The sequence below is a fragment of the Dipodomys ordii genome, unplaced genomic scaffold, assembly GCF_000151885.1.
Source record: "Dipodomys ordii isolate 6190 unplaced genomic scaffold, Dord_2.0 Scaffold45, whole genome shotgun sequence".
Classification (NCBI taxonomy): domain Eukaryota; kingdom Metazoa; phylum Chordata; class Mammalia; order Rodentia; family Heteromyidae; genus Dipodomys; species Dipodomys ordii.
Window position 1 is genome coordinate 454,248 of NW_012267261.1, and position 8,544 is coordinate 462,791.

At 41.6% G+C, this 8,544-nt stretch overlaps 1 long non-coding RNA gene across 1 annotated transcript; it reads right to left on the reverse strand.

Moving 5' to 3' along the window:
• Positions 1 to 387: 387 nt before the first annotated feature.
• LOC105987965 lies at positions 388 to 7,206 on the reverse strand. The gene is made up of 4 exons (XR_001175180.1): positions 7,078 to 7,206; positions 6,579 to 6,725; positions 5,129 to 5,255; positions 388 to 474 (listed from the first exon to the last, which is right to left on the reverse strand). It is a non-coding gene; the product is annotated as an uncharacterized LOC105987965 (long non-coding RNA).
• Positions 7,207 to 8,544: the final 1,338 nt, after the last annotated feature.

Sequence of the window (8,544 nt, forward strand, 5' to 3'; positions counted from 1 at the left end):
TGGTCCCTCACTATTGTCCACTGCAACGTCCAAGTTCAAAACTTATAACACTGTTTTAGAGTTTGTCTGTTTTTATTACACTCTATGAGCATGTAGAATATTAACATTTTCTATTTCTTTCGACCTAGAACTGTGTACCATGAATCCCAGTTTGCACTAAGTAGCTGAGAAACAGCTCATGGGAGGCCTTTCCGAAGAACAACCAAGTGCCCTACAGTGCTTGAGTCTGCAAGTGTTTTCTCCACCTTTTAGGCTGCTACGAGGGGAGCAGAGGAGATGGGAGCTCAGAAAGCTGGAGACAGCTGGAGACAGCATTAGGATGTCCTCTCTCTCTGCATGGTCCAGGTCCTACCCTCTCAGGATGATGAACACTGGGGAAGTGTAAGGCTTCATCAGCAACAGAGTGTCATTGTTGAAGGGTGTGCAGGCTAAAAACGTATTTCACTCCTTTGGAGTTCCCATCCCCTTCAGAACCTGAAAAAAAATCAGAAAATTCCACTTGCTTTTTCCTATTTAATGAGGTCGAACATTCTTAAGAAATGAAAAGTGCAGCTCCAGCCTAGCTTTTAATTAGCTTCAGGAGCCCTTGTTTCAAACTAGCCTCGTTCCCAAAGCTATTTGCTCTCTCCTCTGAATGAGATGGAAATTCAATTGCATTTGCCTTGTCAAATCACAAGAAGATGCTCCCCCCCACTGCCAAGGTCACCGGGGAAAGACACGCACTGGCCAGCCAGGCACTGCCCATTTTGACCCCAGCAGAATACCAGGACCTGAAAAGGGTCACAAAAAGAAATTAAATCTGATGTTGCTCTTTGATCACCTAATGGACACTTTCTATGGAGTTTTGAATCAAATAGACAGAAGGCAGGACCAAATCCTGCCTTCTCCTCTGAGTGCCTGTACAAGTCAACTAAGGCCTCATGACTTCTCTTCCTTCATTCGTGATATAGCTATTCAAGTCTACCTTGTAGGGTGATAGGGAGCACCAATGGAGTACTCTGAACAATACCCATGCCCTTTAAAGCATAGGTATACAATGAAGCTTATAATCCTAGCACCCAGAAGGCTGAGATTTGAGGAGCATAGTTTGAAGTCAGTTGGGGCAGAAAAGTCCATAAGAGTCTTATCTCCAATTGACTACCCAAAAGCCAGAAGTGGAGCTGTGGATCAAGTGGTAGAGCATTAGCCTTAAGCACAAAGCTCAGGTTCAGCTCCCAGGCCCTGAGTTCAAGCCCAAGGACTGGCACCCAAAACAAAACACTTCTTCTTTTTTCGCATTTGTAAGATAGAGTTAGGTTCTCCTGACTCAGCCCTTTTCATGAATATCTCAAAAGGGTACTGTGACCTAGAGAGCTGAGCCTTGATTTTGTAGCCTGAGGCCAGTTATCAAATCCCAGTACTGCTTCCTCCTGACTATGAGACCATGGGACTTTCCCAGAGACTCTCAGTAGCTTTATATTGAAAAGTTCCTCTGAAGGATTCCTGTAAGGACTAAATGAGATAGTGTACAGAAAGCCCTTGCCTGGTGCCTGGCACTGGTAAGTACACAATAAATTTACTAGCTAATAACAGCAGCATGAACATCCGAGAGTGCATTGTAAAATTTAAAAATCCTCTAAGATGTCCATCTTAAATCCTTTTTTGGAAAAGAATGTGTCAGCGTTACCGGTGCTTATGTAAATGTAAGTGGTTATTATTTATGTAGGAGGACATTGCTAAGAATTATGCAGGAAGAGGGAGAGAACAATGGGAGGAAAAAATTGATGATATGTTTCAAAGGGGAAAAGAAGAAAACATAATATCTCACCCAGCAATATGGAAACAGCTTCATTTAACAACTCAGAACAGGTCAGGCTACCAAAAAAAAAAAAAAATTCCTGTCAATAGAATCTTCTCTAAAGAAAGGAAAATTGAAAAGAAATAGAATGCAAAGACAAAGGAAGAATAACTGCATCCTACTTCCTCTAAAATTAATCCTAAAGCTGTATTTATCCAACAGAATCTTACTAAACACCAGGCCCATGGGAGATGCAGAGACTTAGCAAGCATGGCTCTGCCCACAGGGAATTTATAGTCTAATGAGGAACTTTCAACAAGTACATAAATAACTAATTAAAGGTAGAAAGTGAAGTGTTGAGAATCATTATCATCATCATTATTAGAAGTCATTATTATAGAGTTCTTCCTCTTAAAAAATTTTGCCATCTATTTTATCCAAAAAGAACATTTGGGTAATTAATAACATAAAAGAAGTTATACACTGAGTTTACAAAAAAAATTAAAATAAAAAAACTAGAAATTTGGATTAAAGCCAAAGAAATGGCAAAGGCTAATTAATATTAGTGTTGGATTTGAGCAGATTTAACTCAGCTTCCTGGAAGTCAAGGGAAAATGAAAACACATTATTCCAACATATGTGTGTGTGTGTGTGTGTGTGTGTGTGTGTGTGTGTGTGTGTGTGTGTTTGAGTGCTTCAGACAGAACTGAAGGCCTCACATAGAAGGCAAGCTGTCTTACCACTTGAGTCATGTTTCCAGCCACTTTTTGCCTTGGTTATTTCCAAAATAGGGTCTCACTTTATGTCTCAACCTGCCTGGGTTGAGACATACCTACCTACTTGTGCCTCCTTGTGTCATGGGAGATGACAGGCACATGACACTGCAACCAGCCATTGTACTTCTATAGTAGCTATAGTAACAGATCCATGGCACTGTACCAGCCTGTTGAGTGAGACAGAGTCGTGAACTTTTATGCCCAGGCTGGTTTTGAACCTCAAACCCCTGACCTCCATGCCCCAAGTAGCTTGGATTATAGGCTTGAACTAGATTGTGCTGCTATAATTTAGTATTTCTTAAATGTTCACAATTTCTTATGCAATTTCTACTTTAGGAATCTTGTGCTTTCTATTTAATTAACACGTGTAAAATCAATGCAGAGCCAAATCCTTGGTGGCTTATGACTATAATCTCAACTACTCAGGAAGCTGAGATCTAAGGATCAAGGTTCAAAAGCAGTGTGAGCAGGGAAGTGTGTGAAACTTTTATCTCCAATTTACCACCCATAACTGGGAAGTAGAGCTGTGACTCAAGTGATAGAGTGCTATCCTTGAGTGAAAGAGCTAAAGGATAGTGCCCAGGCCCTGACTTGAAGCCTAGCAACATACAGGTTTGTGAAATTTTGAGATATTCAGTTAAGCACTGATAATTGCTAATGTTTAAAACTCTATTTTGAGGGGAAAAAATCATCTGTATGAAGCACTAAACTTTTGTTAGTATTGATGTTGTTCTTCATTTCTGTTGGGGCTGTTTCTTAGCGAGCAGCTTTGTAGAATACAAGCTGTTTTACTTCTGATGTTTATAAGAAAAAAAATTACATGTAATTTAAAACCTGAAAAATCTTTGTATCATTATGTTAGACCTGCTAATTTTATTTTCAACAAGATTTCAGTGTTTCAGAGGGCTTTGATCTGTCACAGGGCTCTCCTGGGTTAATTGCTGCTGTTCTCAAGTCATCTCCACTTAGACAGGTAGGTGGGAGGGAATAGAATTAGCCAATTGTACAGAAAATCAAAGATGCTTGCTTGCAAGGGTAGGGTACTTCTGAGAATTGCTGTGAATTTTGCATGCCACTGACTAAGAGAGGAAGGAAGGAAGGAAATGACATCTTTAAAATCCTGAGCTTGGGTAGACTGTGGTAAAGAGGACCAGTTGTTATTATTCTGGCTGGTTTGGGGCCCTGGTGTCATCCTTTATAGAGCTAGAAGAACAAGAATTTTAAAGATTCTTATTACCTTTAAAAATTGCAATCCTTAAAACATTCCCGAGCTTCATTAATGAGAAATGTAAAGGTAAATTAAATATTAAAAAAAGAAATACAAACAATGCAGAAAGAAAATTGTGTGTGTGTGTGTGTGTGTGTGTGTGTGTGTGTGTGTGTGTGTGTGTGTGCCGGTGCTGGGGCTTGAACTAGAGGTCTGAGAGGATACTGTCCCTCAGCTTTATCACTCAAGGCTGACATTCTACCATTTGAGCCACAGCTTCACTTCAAGCTTTTTGGTAATTAATTGTAAATAGGACTCTCACAGACTTTCCTTCCCTGGACTGGCTTCAAATTCAGATCCTCTGATTGTCTGTGTCCATACTGCCTGAAGGTGATCAATTTTGTCTGATATCAGAAGCAAGGCAAGGTTCTGGGGGGCTTAGTTAGTACTGGGATGGGAGAAATAAATGTAAGAGATTAAATATAAACAAATAACAGGAGGAATAAGAGGGAAAGGACAGGAGGCTGTGGCACTGAGCAGTTGTCTTTCTGACTTAGGCCTTGTAGTGTCCCTGAAAAGTGGGTTCCTAGACTTCAGCTAGTTGGGAGAAAGCCCTTGCCAGGCAAAGGATGAACAGACAGCATGACTGTGGACCAATACTGCACTTGTACATTTGATTTGGCATGGCTCACAGGCCAGCTGCTGGCCCAGAGTCAGGAGGGGCAGGTGGAAGGTTGGGGAAGGGGAAAGGAGATTATGCACAGTCGTTACAGAAAGGAGAAAGAGAAAGAGATCCAGAGGAATGAGACTGAGAACCGTCTAAGAGCAGGCAAGGCAGGAAAGCCACAGTGAGCTGGTAGGCTGCATACTGCTCTCCTTAGTTAGCAGGTAAAGGGCTGAGTGTGGATATGGCTTCAATAGACACGTGGGGGGGGGGTACTGGACCAAATTTGGACAATGCGTCAGTAGCTCTTTCTCATTGTCCCTTTTGACCATCCACGAATCAGGAATTCCAAATCAGCCATTGTATTGCTTCCTTCATTTTTCTGTAAAGTTAAATATTTTATTACCTTCCCAAACAATATTTGGGGAGGGTTTTCCCCTAAGTTCACGAAGATCTCGAAAGTGTTAGGATTTTCCTGACTATCTAGAGTGGACACTGGGAAGAATTAGCCTATCTACACAACAGAGGCACTAGGAAATACAAGCAATATCCTCAAAATGGCCTGGCTCAGCCAATGGAAGAACAATTTGAACAAGTGCTGACTCGTCCATCCTGGCACTTTTTGCTCTGGCAACATTTTTCTCTGGTCCAAAATTTCAAGCAAGGGCCAAGATCATGGAGGCATGAGTAGTGCGTGTACTCACCAGAGGAGTGCTGGATTTAGAATGATATCTCAGTGTGACACATTATTTAACAAGAGCCACGCTGGCTCTTCAGGTGGCTAACTGGCTAGGTGGGTCCTTTCTAGGTCTCTGTGCTGTTGTCCAGGCCCTGCAGGGAGTGCATTCAAGTCACTTATGCTTGCTTGAAAATGTCACGAGATCATCACCTCTGCTGCTTGAGGAAGTTCCTTCTCCGTTGCTGGCATCAACATGTGATAAATTAGGCAGGATTCCACATTGCAGCTGAGGCTGACCACAGGTCCTGGGCCATGGGAGCGGCAAGATCTGAGCTTCTAAGACATGCTCAAAAGCCAGGTCAGAATCATAGGAACTGGAATTACCAAAGTTCAATCTCAAACATTTTTATACCGCTAGCCCTAAGGATACAGGTTCAGGCTCTGAAGAATGGTCTAGGTTCTAATCCTTCCTCTACTTAGGAAACTAGTAGTACTTGTAATGGATGAAATCCCCATGTAATGCCACTGGTACAGATTTTGGCTATAAGCATCAGCCGACAAGGGCATCTACAATCATGACATCTGATTTCAATCTCCCGGTGATTCTCTTTTCATGAACACCCTAATATCCCCTCTGTGCCACTGAGAATCCACACAGAGAACACTGAAAGTCAGAGTAACAATTAAAAACATCTATTCAGGAAAAGGACTTCAGAATATAATCTAGAGATAAGAAAAACCACACAAGTTAAATCTGATTTCTTCCTTCCTTCCTCCTTTCTTTCTTTCTTTCTTTCTTCCTTTCTTTCTTTCTTTCTTTCTTTCTTTCTTTCTTTCTTTCTTCCTTCCTTCCTTCCTTCCTTTCTTTCTTCTTTTCTTTCTTTCTTTTTTTTTTGTCAGTCATGGGGCTTAAACTCTGGGCCTGGGCGCTGTCCCTCAGCTCTTCAGCTCAAGGCTAGGACTCTACACTTGAACCACAGTGCCACTTCCAGTTTTCTCAGTGGTTTATTGGAGATAAGAGTCCCATGGAAAGCACTGTATTGTAAGTGGAAAATGCAATGTCTTAAATAAATATATTTAAAATTGGCAAAAAAAAAAGGCTGGCTTTGAACTGCGATCCTCAGATCTCAGCCTCCTGAGTAGCTAGGATTACTGGCATGAACCACCAGCTCCCAGCTTGTTAAAACTTATTTCTTAACAACTGATTCACATTGGGCTTCCCTTTCTAGCCAACCTTACCCTAAGTCCCCGAAGGTTCTCAGGTTCTTTCTATCCTGGGATTTTTTGATCAACCTCCACTTGGAGAGAAGTTTTCCTCTAATTTTCTTTAATATGATTTTCAGCCTTCCTTCTTCCTTCCTCAATGCATTCTTGGCTTCTCTGGACACCTGGTATATCACCCTCTCAATACCTAACTCATTTAGATCTGCAAACCATGCAACTACCAAGCTCCTCCTCCTCCACCTCACACTTACAATGGAAGCTTCACACTAGCTTCAATTGTGCCTTGGAAAGATGTCCAGTCATTAAAAAAAATGTATTGAGGTGCTGAAGGTATGGCTCAGTTGGTAGAGCACTAGCCAATGAGCAAAATCAGCAGGTATCAACTTTGAGTCTCAGACCTTAAAAAAAAAGAAAAATGTATTATTAGATACACACATACATTTTCATTTTCAAATAAGCTTGTGTACATGCATTGCAGTTTTGAGGTACTCTGGATATCATATTGATATAAAACACAGGGAGGGATCAATCATCATTCTACATAGATAATATCCTTTCTCAAAAGTCCCAACTGCCTTAAAAAAAGATTGGTTATTAATACTCTGATTGGCCAACATCTACCATTGAAGGAGACCCCAACTTCATGCTCAGCTCCGTTCCTGGATTGAGGGCCTTTCACTCTTACAATCTGAGCATTTAAGGAGTTAGGTGACAGAATCAAGTCCCATCCTTGCTCCCTGCATCCAGTACCATGTCTCATTCAGATCCCTGAATCATAATCCATGCAATTCTCTCCTTCCTATAAAACTGCCAGGTCTCCTGATTAGGTTTGTCTGGAAGCCAAAGGATTTGCTCAGTGTCTTCCTGGGCTGATGGCAGAATGGAAACGGGCCTTGATTTGCTCATCTGTAAAACAGGAATGAAAATATGCTTTCAGAGATGCTCTGAGAATGAAAGCCAGTGTAGACAGAGTGCTTTTGAGATAATATTACTTGATAAATAAACACTGCCTGTTTTTCTTGAGGTGACTATTAATTACAGCGGGCCTGCAATTTGTGCACTGGTTTGCTCCTGTATGCTGCTGACTTCCCACAAAATATCTATACCTGCCTAACTCCTCATCTGAGATCCAACTCCTCTGCTCCTCCAGGGGAGTTCTGGTGTGTCTCTCTGCTCTCTCTGCTGGCCAATGGTATAGTGGGGCCAACAAGTACTGGCTGATCCTTGATACCTCTCCCCAAGTCCACATTCAGTGGCTGTCATATTGGTAGCTTGAAATCACCCTAAGTGGAAGAATATGCAGACCGGAACTCAGTAAATACTACAAATTAGGGTTCTCCCATGCCCATAGTGGTTTACAAAGCATTTACAGACATATCACCACTGGCCTTTTATGCTCTGAGTCTGAGTAACTGGCCTGTATGTCTTTCAAGGGGAGGACTTCTCTTATACACATGGTTTGGCTTTGCATTTCAGTCATAATAAAGCTAAATCCATGCCAAAATCTGTAGAGCAACTGTCAGTTTAAGAATGAAAACAAGGTCTGGGAGTTGCTCAATTGTAAAGTAAGTGTGAAGTGTGTAAGAGATCTTGGTTTCTATCCCCAGAAATGAAAGAAGGAAAGAAAAAAAAGGAAACATTACACTAGAAAACAAAACAGAAGTCTAATGAATGAATTAGTTAACCTCGGGATTAACTGCACCACTAATGAGATCCACCTGGCAAAGCCCAAATGTTTTCTTCCTGTCGGGCTCCCTCCTGGTGATGTAGTCTCCAGGGGCAAGGCCTGTACCTGAGCTCTTTGACAGAAATCCCCCAGGTTCTCAGTGACCTGGTTTCTAGCCAGTCCTGGAATGCCCCTTCTCTGGAAAGAGAATGGAAAAGAAGGTGAATCCTTCACAAGTTCTTTTTTTGGAAAAGACTCTAAACCAGAGATATTTGCTAAGGTAACAAGCATTTTAAAGGCTCATACTCATCTTACAAGCTCCATTTGTAATCATGGGAGGCTAAGCAAAAGCCCTGCCCCTCTGTGATGCAGTGACATCAAGACACCTCAGATGATTTCCAGATGACCTCTTAATTCTAGGCTTGAGTCACATTTAGATCAGGAAGAATGTTATTTTTCTTTCAGGATGGACTTTGTACTGTGTGTGTGTGTGTGTGTGTGTGTGTGTGTGTGTGTGTGTGTGTGAGAGAGAGAGAGAGAGAGAGAGAGAG